Raw genomic sequence first — 12,686 nt, forward strand, 5'->3', positions numbered from 1 at the left:
ATTGGTAAATAATTAATGAAGGGGTGGACTTTTAAATGAGGAGATGGGCTAAAAGTCTTCAGCTCCTCCTGCCGAGAATGTGGTTTGATCCAGTCAGCTCCAGCAATCTGGACAAAGGAATCCATCTCTACCCACACCATTCTAGTTGGTTTTCTCCTTCATGAGCTGGATTACCCTACACGCCAATGGAGGGCTATAAGGGCATAGACTTGATGCTTTGGAAAAGGAATTTACCTGGATTAGATTCTGTTTACATTCTAAACAAAAGTTAAGTCTTGGAGTTTGGTAGGGTCCCACCCAAGATGGCTGAGTATGTATCCCAAGGATTAGGCCTATCTCATCTATCAGCCTTGTTCTTCAGAGACTGGCTGCCCTACAGGGGCTGGTCCCTGAATAAGGAAATAAAAAATCCTGGATCCCAATTTAATAATTGGTTATTAATATAATAGTAAAATAACTTCACTCATTATCATATCCTTGTCTTACATGTTAACTGGCATACCCAGTATTTAGATTACCCATGATCATCTTAAGGCAGAGAACTTTTTTCCCCTATTATAATTCAATTTAGTACAAGAAACTATAATTAAGCACCTACTGTGTCAAGAGCACTGTGCTGGGCTCTGGTATTAGGGGGTGTCCTCACTTGCTCCAATGTATACTGTGACAGAAATGATGATTTATACGAGTGGTGTCAAACTCAAATAGAAACCAGGTGGGTCACTACATCATGTATAAGTATCTGTATAGGTATATATTGACTTAGAAAACCACACATTTAATATTATCTATGTTTTATTGTATTTTCATTTATCTTGTTAAATATTTCTCAATGACATTTTTATTTGGTTCCTGCAGCTGGTTATGTATTTGACTTCTTCTATTTACATCAAAGACAGACCAACACAAGGAGACTTACAGGGTATGCCAATTTCCTATTTTCCTTGATAATATCATGTTTAATAACTGATACCTTATTGCTGTGTCCATAGCTTCTCCTACTCTTGGTAACATCCTTTTTCTTAACTGATATCTTCTAGCTGTTTGAATGGGGAGGGGATATTAAAATAATCCATCTCTCCTCTACCTAGCTCCTGCCAAGATCCCTATGGGTTCATGGTACTGAGGGACTAGCTCTCTATCACAGAGAAGGCAGGATCATTTTGATTCAATACTGTGGACCTTGAGGAAGAGATGGATCTCAGCTTACTTGATGGGCATCAGATTCCTTTCTTCCTAGCAGAGTTTTCAGTGTAGACAGCCATTGCTTCATCCTAAGAGGTGGAGTTGAGAAGGCAATTAAACTAGCAGTGTGTGACCTGATTCTCTCCTTGTTTCCCTCCCTCCACCCCCGCCCCCAGATTTGAGAAGTCCATATCTTTCCATTACATTTTGTTGCCTCCTAAACTTATCCCACCCATCTTCTGGGAATGCCAAATAGGGAAAAGGTCATGTATAAAATGAATTCTTAAATGTCTCTACCACCAGAGTCATGATGCTATCACTAAAACAAGCTCCTTGTAATATGGAATGATAGGATATCTCTGGGATCTTGGATAAGTTACTTGACTTTTCAGTTTCTTCCTCTTTAAAATGAAGGGGTTATAATAGGTAATCCCTAAGGTCCTCTAAATCCCCATGATCTTATGATCTACTACAGATAGCAAGGGGAGATGACTGAAAATTCATCTTAGAGAAATATGTCACTAGGTTTCTTTTTTTCTTCTTTTGGTTTTGGTTCTTTTTCTTTCTTTTCTTTTCTTTCTTTTTTTTTTGTTGTTGCAGGGATTCAATTCAACAGGGGATTTCCTCCCCCTTTTTATTGTTAAAAAGCTGATGCTCATTCTAAAGTGAAAATTACACTAATTAGATGTGCTGTAGCACATGGCTTCAAGGTGGCATCATTTATGAAGAACCGATTAGAATCCAATCTATCCTGGCTTTTATCCTCAGTGCAGAGGGAAGTCTCTTTGCCTACCTGCTTGGTTTTCTTCTCACATTTCTGTGACAGAGGTGATCTTGGCAGGTGTCTCTGCTGCTTTACCTTTAGATAGATTTTCATTTCTAGAAAATGAAATTCAGTCATGCATTCTCTGTTTAGGATAAGGTGGCACTTGCAAATGAAATTGAAAGGGGACAAGATATCCTCCCACTTTTACTGACATTTCCAATGTGCCCTCTGGAACTCTCTTTCTTTCTTTCTTTTTTTTGGTGAGGCAATTGGGGTTAAGTGACTTACCCAGGGTCACACAGCCAGTATCAAGTGTCTGAGGTTAGATTTGAACTCAGGTCCTCCTGATTCCAGGGCCAGTGCTCTATCCACTGTGCCACCTAGCTGCCCCCTGGAACTCTCTTTCTTTGGTAACAAACAGTCCTTCACATTCTGCCTGAGGGCTCCCCTTCCTCTGGTAATAACTTTGTATGTTCTTTGTTTGTTAATATTTGTCCCTGTAATTTTCTCCCAAAGGAATGTAAGCTTCTTGAGGGTAGAGGCTATTTCCTTTGATCTTTGTATTTACTAAATGCTTGTTGAATTGAATTCTCTGACCCTCAAAGAAACAGAGAAATGGAGTAGACCCTCTTTACAGGATCATTTTTTTTTTCTTTGTGAGGCAATGAGGGTTAAGTGACTTGCCCAGGGTCATGCAACTAGTAAATGTCAAGTGTCTGAGGTTGGATTTGAACTCAGGTCGTCCTGAATCCAGGGCCAGTGCTTTATCCACTGCACCACCTAGCTGCCCTACAAGATCACTTTTATTTTTTAATTTAATTTAATTTAATTTAATTTAATTTAATTTAATTTTAATTTTATTTTTTTGCGGGGCAATGGGGGGTTAAGTGATTTGCCCAGGGTCACACAGCTAGCAAGTGTCAAGTATCTGAGGCTGGATTTGAACTCAGGTACTCCTGGATCCAGGGCTGGTGCTTTATCCACTGCGCCACCTAGCCGCCCCAGGATCACTTTTTTATCAAAGAAGTTGGCCACTTTTTCTTTCTACCTATTCTTCTTGTCTCCCGTCTTATAATCATTATTTCAAGAATGAAAGCTCCCTCCATTTTAAAACTGCCATCTAATTCAGTGAAAATTACCATATAACCATAAAAATAATGAGGATCTGTGGATTTCTAAGTTGGAAGGGATCATGGGGCCCTTTGGTCCAATGTGTAATTGAAAAACGATTTCTTCTATGACACACCTGACAAATGACTGGTCATCCAGACTCTTTGCTCAAAGATTTCCAGGGAAAGGAAATACATAACCTCTCCAGGCAGCCAATTTCACTCTTAGAAAAGTTTCCCTAATATCAAGCATCAATTGGCTTCCCTGAGACTTCTACTCCCTTCTACTACTTCTGCTTGCAGACTTGCTTTCTAGGGGCAAGGAAAACCAAGTTTAAACCTTTTTCCCCACATATCTCTTCTAGGTATAGAGCTAGAAGGGACCTTAGGTCATCTAATCCACCCTCCTTCTCATCCAGGCGTACAAACTGAGTGCCAGAGAAGTTAAGTGATGTACCCAAGGTGATCCAGCTAAATGGCAGTCAGAATTGAAGCTTAGGTTTTTTTTTTTTTTTATTCCAAATCTGTACCCTTTTCACTATACTGTGGTACAGAAAATATGGACGAGGTAGTGGGATGAATCTTCAAAATAAGTAATAACTATTTAGTTTCTTCCTTTAAGAAGAAAATCTTATATTCATACAGTATTTTGTAGTTTGTGAAGTATCTCATTATTTGATTTGCACAAGACCTTATTAGATAGCACAGATATTAGTCTCTCAAACTTACACCTGAGAAAAATGAGGCTCAGAGAGGTTTGGCAACTTCTATGAGGTCACATAGCTTATAGGTAGAGGATCCAGGCCTTGAATCTAGATCTTCTGATGGCCAGGGTACAGTTCTCTTTACTTCTCATTAGAAAGAGTAGAAGAGAGCAACAGATGCAATATACTAGGGATTTAGGAAAATCTTTGGTTTTGTTTTCCAATGACATTCCTATGAACTAGGAATATAGAGTTTGGACCATGCTACTTTAAGGGAGAGCCCAACTGATTGGAATGTAGTATTAGGAATAATAAAGGGGATTATCTTGGTATCATTTATGATGAGGCACAGAATGGTGTGGAGTCAATAGAGTAGGCTGAGGAACTTTTAGTGGATTTAAAAAAGCAGTAATAATTCAAGATCTGCATGGCATAGAATCAGGAAGATTTGGGTTAAAATTTTCCCTCTGATACTTACTAGCTGTATGATTTTTGCCTACCCCAGAAAACTCCCTAGGACTTATTTACTAAGTTATTAAAAGAGTTCTGATGTGAATCTAGAAGGAGGTACCCATGCTGATGAAATCATAGATCCTCCTTATAATAATAACTCACATTTATATGGGACTTTAATGCTGACAAAGCACTTTCCTCATAGAAATTCTGTAGATTAGGGAGGGCAAGTATTGTTTTCCCTATTTTTTATATGTGGAAGCTGAAATTTCCAAGAAGTTGTGTAATTGGCTCCAGGTCACACAACTAGCAAGTCTCAGAGGTGGGCCTTGAAATTATGTCTTTTGACACCAAGGCAGTTGACCATGTCATGCTGCCTTTCTGTTTGAATGATGCTGACATGATTTTTTCTTTTTTTTGTATGTGGATGAGACGAAGAAGTGGGTAGAAATTTTAACATTTTGACAATCAGGAACAGGATATTAAGGTTAGGACTGCCTGTAAACATTATAGTTTTTAATGCAGTAAGACCTAAAGAATGTTGCAAGAGTTTCCTGGACCAGAAATATCTTTCTCTTCAGTTATCCTATTATCCTGCTTCAAGGTGTCTTTTATTCTCATTATTATAGGTAGCTAGGGGGTTCGGTGGAAGACAGGTAGGTGGTACAGTGAATAGAATGGTGGCTTTGGAATCAGGGACATGAGTTTAAATACTATCTTACTTAACTGCTAGCATATTAGCTTTTTTGCACCTTCTACCTGTTTATGTATGAATCATTTGTAATAAGAGAGTATGTGGCAATGAGATTATAAGTTTGTATAATTAAAAAAAATTTTAGTGTGTGGAAGAAGGGCTGTTACGTATGTCTTTGCTGACTGTGGTTTTCATTAAGTTCATCAGTCTGTATGTACACAAATATGAAGAATGATCTGAAATAATTGTCTCATATTTATATTTTTCTCTGGGTCTTAACTTTAATGAAATAGAAAAAGAAAGGTGGAGCAAACCCAAACCCAAACCAACCCCCCCCCCCAAAAAAAAAAACCTGGAGACTTAAATGTTTCAGTTCATCTGTAAAATGAAGGGGCTAAAATCAATGGCCTCTGAAATCCCTCCCCGATCTAAATCGGTTATCCTACAATCCTGTGAGTCATTCCTTTGGCTTAAAGCATACGAAATAAAATGCAAGTACATGCCTTGGGTGGCTCCTTCACCAATTAGCACCCCAAATCACATTACCAAGTTGGTGAGAGAGATAAAAGCCCTGAGAGAATGAAGACCAGTACAGGTAAATTTGGTTGGTGACAAATTGTTAGAGCAGTCCTGGGTAGGGAAGCAACAGAGAAGCTTAAAAAGCCTGGGGCCATGAGGATACTAGGATTTATATGAAGATAGGGGTTGTCCTGAAGACAAATTTCATGTACTTTAAGATATTGCCAAGGGACATTCCTGCCAAGTATTGCCCAGGCTCTACAAATATGGGTAATTGAATGGTTGGGTACAATACATGGTGTACATGTAAGACCAATGTACTGTTACATATGCTTATTAGGACTTAAGGTGCAATAATAAGGCTTACAGTTATCAATACCTGCAAACTTGATTGACTATCCAATGATACATCATTAGATGTTGGTTGCCAAAACTAGGAGACACACATGCTATGAGTAGCTGTTTATCGTTGCCAAGCTAAACCCCTCAAGTCCTTATCTTATTACAACTAAAAAAATGACTACTGTAACTAAGACTTGGTCAAAGAATGGAAGCTTAAAAGAAAAATAGAATGCTCATTCTAAATGAATATACTTGTTTCTACTACACAAGGCACAAGGATATCTACACACATATGTACATATTTTTATATTTTATGTGTTATGTATGTGTGTGTGTGTGTGTGTGTGTGTGTGTGTATCTGCAATAAGCAATGGAGTCCATCATAGATCACAAGTTCCATATCAGTGAATAATTTGATGCTATTAACAAGGCTAACACCCTACTGGTTACATTAACAGGACCTTGATATATGACCTCAGAAAGATATTCTTTGCTCTTCTAATTTGTGTTGGTCAAACTTGTATTAGAAGATTAGGTTCAATCTTTGTCTCCAGCAAGACAGAAATGAATGCAAAAATTTAGAGAATGCAACCGAAATGTTCACATGGATTATTTGTGGTAGAACATTCCAAGCTTATATTGGACTGATCAGCCGCAGTTGGACACACTGTAACTTGAAGTCATTTTGGTCCTCTTTGAGAATGAAGGACAACAGCCACCCAATCAACTACATAAAATAACAAAAATGATTAGTGTAGGAAAAGGGGGTAAAGGAATTGGGGTTACTTAGTCTAAGGCAGAGATTTTAAATGTTCTTCAGTTTGTGAAATCTTACTCAGTTGTTTTTCATGTTCTAGAACCTCAGGCCATGACATTAGAAAGAGGCAGGCTAAGAAGTCATGGAAGTGATGCTAACTAAACACCGAGGCAGTATGGTCTAATAAAAAAGCTTCTTAAACTGTGGCTTGCAACCCCATATGGGGTTGTGTAACTGGATGTGGTTGCAAAAAAATTTGACAGTAAATGTTTGATTTGTATGCCTATTTTATATACCTGTATACCTGGGGTTGCATAAAAATGTCTCAGGTGAAAAGGGTTTGCTAGTGGAAAAAGTTTAAGAAACCCTGGTATAATGGACAAAATGTTGAAGACCTGGGTTCAAATCCTGCCTCACATATTTATTAGTTTCATGACCCTGGGCAAATCTCTGAGTGTCTCAGAAGATATAGGAGGAGCTGGGATCAAGAACAGAGGTTAAAGAGATTGGATTTAGGAGGATGGAACCAAAGGGAAGGAAAAGAAAGTGACTGATAATGCTGAGAAGTTTTGAGGAATGCAGTAGGGCACTGAAGATTGTTTGTCTTCTGGTTATTGACTGTAAAGGCAGAATTCAAAGATTTGGGGAGCAGAAAAAAAGTTGAAACAGGTGCTGTGGAGAATAATATTAGAGCTGAATATTAACCAAAAGCTTCCACCCCCTTCTTCCATTACATAACATACATTTGGAGTGAGTGATGTCAGCTCATTTCTGTTGCCAAACTATTGAATTTTTGACATTGCTTGAGATACTTTGAAACTGATTAAATGGAAAGATAGGCTACTGAATGAGATCATGAAATCTTTATCCCTGGAAATTTTTAGGAGGAAGATAAATAACCTTCTGTTTGGGTGTAGTTCTGCTTGGAAGGTGTCATCAGCGAATGTAATATATTCAGTATGTTGTTGCAAGCATTGTAACAACAGAGAAGGGTGGTGAGAAAGGTGGCCTTTAAGAATTCCCAGGTATGGCATTTTGCTAGCCTTGTGGAAGCAACATGGAACACTGGGTATGGGGTCAGAAGATCTGGTTCAAATCCTGCTTCAGTATGAAATGGGGCAAAACACCCAACTTCCTTGGGCTTTAGTTTTTTCTACTGTACAATGAGAGGGTTAGACTAGAAGGCCTCTGAGATGCCTTATAGCTAGAGGTCTTTGATCTTATGATTCAAAAATATGCAGTGTCCTCTTGTTACTTCATATGGGACACTGATTTTCTTTCCCTTAAAATGAGAAAGGAAGGGGAGTGTACCTTTCATTTCATTGGCATAGAGAACTCCCAGATGAGTAAAATCTTTTTATAACACAGGTCAGAACTATCTCTGCAATTGAGAGTCTTAGAGATTTGCCTAGAAAACGAAGAAGTTGTGACTTTTCTAGGGTCACAAGTAAGTATGTGCCAGAAGTTGGACTTGAACCTAAATCTTCCTGGTTAGCTCTTTATCTACCATGCCACATTCTATTCTATTCTATTCTATTCTATTCTATTCTATTCTATTCTATTCTATTCTATTCTATTCTATTCTATTCTATTCTATTCTATTCTATTCTATTCCATTCCATTCCATTCCATTCCATTCCATTCCATTCCATTCCATTCCATTCCATTCCATTCCATTCCATTCCATCATGTTACATTAGTAGGCTTCCACCAGTAGCGGATGACCATGGATCAGCGCCTTGAAGAGCCACAGGCCACAGCATGGCTGTACAGTCCGATACGGGAGCCACAGCTCCTGCCGCAACAAGGACATCGGAAAACTGCGAACTCTGTTGCCCGTCGGTTCCTGCGTCTCATTTGTTTTTCTTCCTCCCAAGCTTGAAGGCCCATCTCAGCTCCTGAGTACTGGACTCCATTGGGCTCGGTCCTTGGCCATCTCCTCCCAGCTGCCGATGTCTATTCCCAGAGCCCTCAAGTCTAGCTTGCATACATCTCTGTAGCGAAGCTGGGGGTGTCCAACAGGTCTTTGGCCTGAGGCTAACTCGCCCATGTTACATTACATTATATTATATCATATGTAATACATATAATATTACATACTATGTATATGATATATGTCATATCATGTCATCGATCACATGATTATATTTTTATATATTACAATCCAAATTCAGATTGTGAATAGAGATTGATGAGCTCAGATGCTCATGTTGTATGTTTTTGTTTTTAATTGTGACACTAGTGAAGGCAAATTCTCTGTATATTAGCTTACAGAAGAGAGTGTTGGCCACTATTAAAACTGTATTAATTCTTCCTGTTCAGAGAGGAGCCACACATGGAAGAAAGCATCAAGCTGGGAAATGTTGCCTAGTTTGATGATTTTCCTTGAAAAGGCCCTTAAAACTATTTCATTTGTCACATTCCTCCCTTGCATAGTTTTCTTTGAGAGACTCAAGTTAACTTAGTTAAGAAGACATGGAAACAATGTTCAGCCGCACTCAATCCCCACCACAGGGCTTCATATTTAATTACAATTTACTCTTCACCAACTTGTTAGTACTAAGAACATGCCTTTTGTTAACTCAACCCAGACAATCATCCAGCCGGAAATTTGTTTGTAAGAGTTGTAAACATCACTTTTTCCTCTAACTGGGAGTGTTGCCTTGTTCTAAGACAGACTTAATTATAGCCAGCACCAAATTCTACCAACACCCTAACACCCCCTTTTTTTTCTTGCCCAGGACAAGATCAAACCTAATTTTCTTAAGCTAAGGCAAAATAGTAGTTCAGTATTAAGAATAATACACTGCTAAGAAAAAAAGAATAGGAAATTTATTGTAAGTGTTAAATATTATGATGTATTATGTCTGACACATCTCCCTGAGGGAAGAAGAGCCTTTTAGCAACCTGCAAGGTGATGATAATAGCTCACATTTCTCTAATGCTTCAAGATTTGTAAAGCACATTAACTCAGTTGAACATTGGGAAAACTCTATAAGATAAGGGCTATTATTATCCCCATTTTGCAGATAAGGAAACTGAGCTTAAGAGAGGTCAAGTCACTTGCTCAGGGTTCCATAAATGTATGAGGTGGCATTCAAATCCATATCTTTCTGACTCTAAGTCCATTGCTCCATCCGCTCTACTGGGCATTTATCTAAGAGTTTTCACAAGGGTTACAAAAACTTTTCCATTGCCTCTGTACCTTGCCACCCTTGAATCACATCTGTGAGGCAATATACCTGATTTCAGATATGGTTGCATAGTCCAGAAGGAACATGAAACTGCAAATATAAGTGGCACAGTGGATAGAACACCAGGCCTGGAGTTAGGAAGACCTGAGTTCAAAATTAGTCTCACACTGTTGAATTAAAATCCAGCCTTAGATTTTATTAGCTGTGTGACTCTGGGCAAGTCACTTAGCCTCTGTTTGCCTCAGTTTCCTCATCTATGAAATAGGAGTAAGAATAGCTCCCACCTCCCAGGGTTGTTGTGAAGATCAAATGGCATAATAATTGTAAAGTGCTTAGCACAGTACCTGAGATGTTTTGGGGAAAAGGTCAGTGATGAGTATGCTGGTTCAAGGAATGTTTCCTGAATTATGTCCTAGCATTTAGAGGTCTTTACACTGATTTAAATCTACTTTTCTAAGACTTGCTTCTTCGCACTCCTCTTCCAGAGTGCTTATATTCCAGCTAATGTATATTTCAGACTTTTCATTAATTCACATGTTGATCCTCCAGTTAGTCTGAATTTGAGATGTTTTCTTGTGTAATATCTACCTTATGCAGGGCAGGTAGGCTATTATTTCTTGAAAAGGCAATGAAGGGGCAGCTAGGTGGCACACCAGCCTTGGAATCAAGAGTACCTGAGTTCAAATCTGGTCTCAGACACTTAACACTTACTAGATATGTGACCCTGGGCAAGTCACTTAACCCCAATTGCCTCACTTGAAAAAGAAAAAAAGGCAATGAAATAATTCTTGAAATTTAATTGCAGGTTGTAAAACTCCGATGCAGGGGGGAATCACTAGCCCACTGTACAGGAGGAGGACAAAGGCAGCCCCTGTAGCAAGAAGTGCTCACCATGAGTCTGTGTGTGTGTGTGTGTGTGTGTGTGTGTGTATGGGGAGGGAGGATAGTAGAAGCCCCAGTAGCTCTTGGACCCAGCCCAGAGGGAAGGCAGCAATGATGAAAAAAGGTTATAAAAGAGTAGGAAATGTCATGGACCCAAGCAGGAGAAGAGTGAGTGTCATAGAATACAATGGAGGGAATGGTGCTGGGAGACCCTTCACATCCCTTAGTTTAATCTGGAATTTAGAAGAGCCTACCACATTTCTGCCCATATAGTACCAGTAGCTGTTCTCATAATTACCCTCTGTCCAAGGACCAAGGGGGCAGGATTGTTGGGAGGTGCATCTATTTCTAGACCTTTAGCACCTTGTTAATTAAGGTGGTGTGTCTTGGGAGCAACATCTACCTTATGCAGGCTAGGTCAATTTTTCCTTAAAAGGTGATGAAACCGTTCTTGAGACTTAATTGGTCCTGGGGACTTAGCTGTCTAAGTGCAAAAGTACAGCGAATAAGGAGTGGACTTATTCCTCAGGCTTGCTGGTCAGTGTTCTACCATTGCCCTTCATCTTTGTTGGATGGTAGATAGTTTTTAAATGACTTGTTTTATTTTTTAAAAAATAAATATTTTGGGGCAGCTAGGTGGCGCGGTGGATAGAGCACCAGCCCTGAAGTCAGGAGTACCTGGGTTCAAATCCGACCTCAGACACTTAACACTTACTAGCTGTGTAACCCTGGGCAAGTCACTTAACCCCAACTGCCTCACTAAAAAATGAAAAAAAAAAAAATTGGCGGCCTCTATGAGGCCTGCCATTCCAGGAGCGAGTGCAGAGGCGGAGGCTCCGGTGTCCTCCGGCGGAGGGGCGGGCAGCTCGGCCCGAGGAGCTGGGCCAGGCCAGGGGGTCATTAGGCCTACCTGAACAGTGGTCCACACTATGACTTCCCTCGCTACCGGCAGCTGGTGCACGAGGTGACCGAGGCCTTCGCTAGCATCTCCCGAGAAGTTCTGGCCATCCAGCAGTGGCTCAAGGACACCCAAGGCTCGACCTTGTCCAGCACCTGGTCCGTCTGCAGGAGCAGGAGCAGCAGCAGCAGCGCCTGGAGCTGACAGCGGCTCTACAGCTGGCCCGGCAGAAGGCTCAAGAGGAGCCAGGGGCCGTGGTCCCCAGAGAGGAGGTTCGGAACTGCACCAGAGGATCATTAAAACCATGGAGGTAATCAGTGAGATTGTGCAGGACCTGAAGTATGATTCGGAAGAGGCTGAGTGATGTTTGGCCCCGAGCGAGATGGGAAACGCCATAAGGAGAGGCTCCCCTCAGCCTCCTCTGGGGTCACCGGGCTCCAGCTGGGGGATGGGAGGGCCTGCTCAGGGCCTTCACCCCCCAGGAATGCCCCTGAATCTCACCCTGCTGGGGTGGAGGCCATCTCGTTCTGGCCCGTGAGGCAGCATCTCCATCAGCCCCTACTGCTCCCATCTGTTTGCCACAATAAAGCCTTCTCCTTTCTCAAAAAAAAAAAAAATTCATTCAGTGAAAATTTCTTTTCTCCCTCCCACCCTAGACACTCCTCCCAATTTAGGATGAAAGAAAAACAAAACCCTCATTAAAACACATACAAACAAATTTATGCTTTGGCCATGTTCCCCCAATATATGTAGATGTCTACACAATATGTATGTATGTATGAATGTATGTACGTGTGCATGCATGTTTATGTGTGTATGTATCGACACAATATTAGGACCCCCCCCCCAGTTTTCCAGAGCTAAGCCTTAGGGGGTAAGTGTTGCCCTGAGCTTGGCAAGACAACAACTCTTTGCCATCACCCTATGGATGATCTCACCCTTTGGCAAAATCACATAATTCATCAGGTGTTCTCTGAACTGGATAAGTGTTGGACAAATTTGGAAAGTCCAGAAATTAATCAAATTTGTTCCATGTAGCCCTCATTGTCAGGGCTACAGCTCACTGTTTAGCCAGTAGTATAAGTATTGAGATCTCCCTACACTGCTTCTTATCTTCCCACTAGGGGCAGGGTCCTGGCACATGTGTCCTTGCTTGCAAGCCATTTTCCTCACTTTGAAAATA

General features: G+C 40.5%; 1 pseudogene; it reads left to right on the top strand.

Annotated features, from left to right (window-relative positions):
• The first annotated feature begins 11,399 nt into the window (after positions 1 to 11,399).
• Positions 11,400 to 11,875, top strand: LOC122753140 (annotated as a pseudogene).
• The last annotated feature ends 811 nt before the right edge of the window (positions 11,876 to 12,686 follow it).

The sequence above is a fragment of the Dromiciops gliroides genome, chromosome 4 (genome assembly GCF_019393635.1).
Source record: "Dromiciops gliroides isolate mDroGli1 chromosome 4, mDroGli1.pri, whole genome shotgun sequence".
NCBI classification, from domain to species: domain Eukaryota; kingdom Metazoa; phylum Chordata; class Mammalia; order Microbiotheria; family Microbiotheriidae; genus Dromiciops; species Dromiciops gliroides.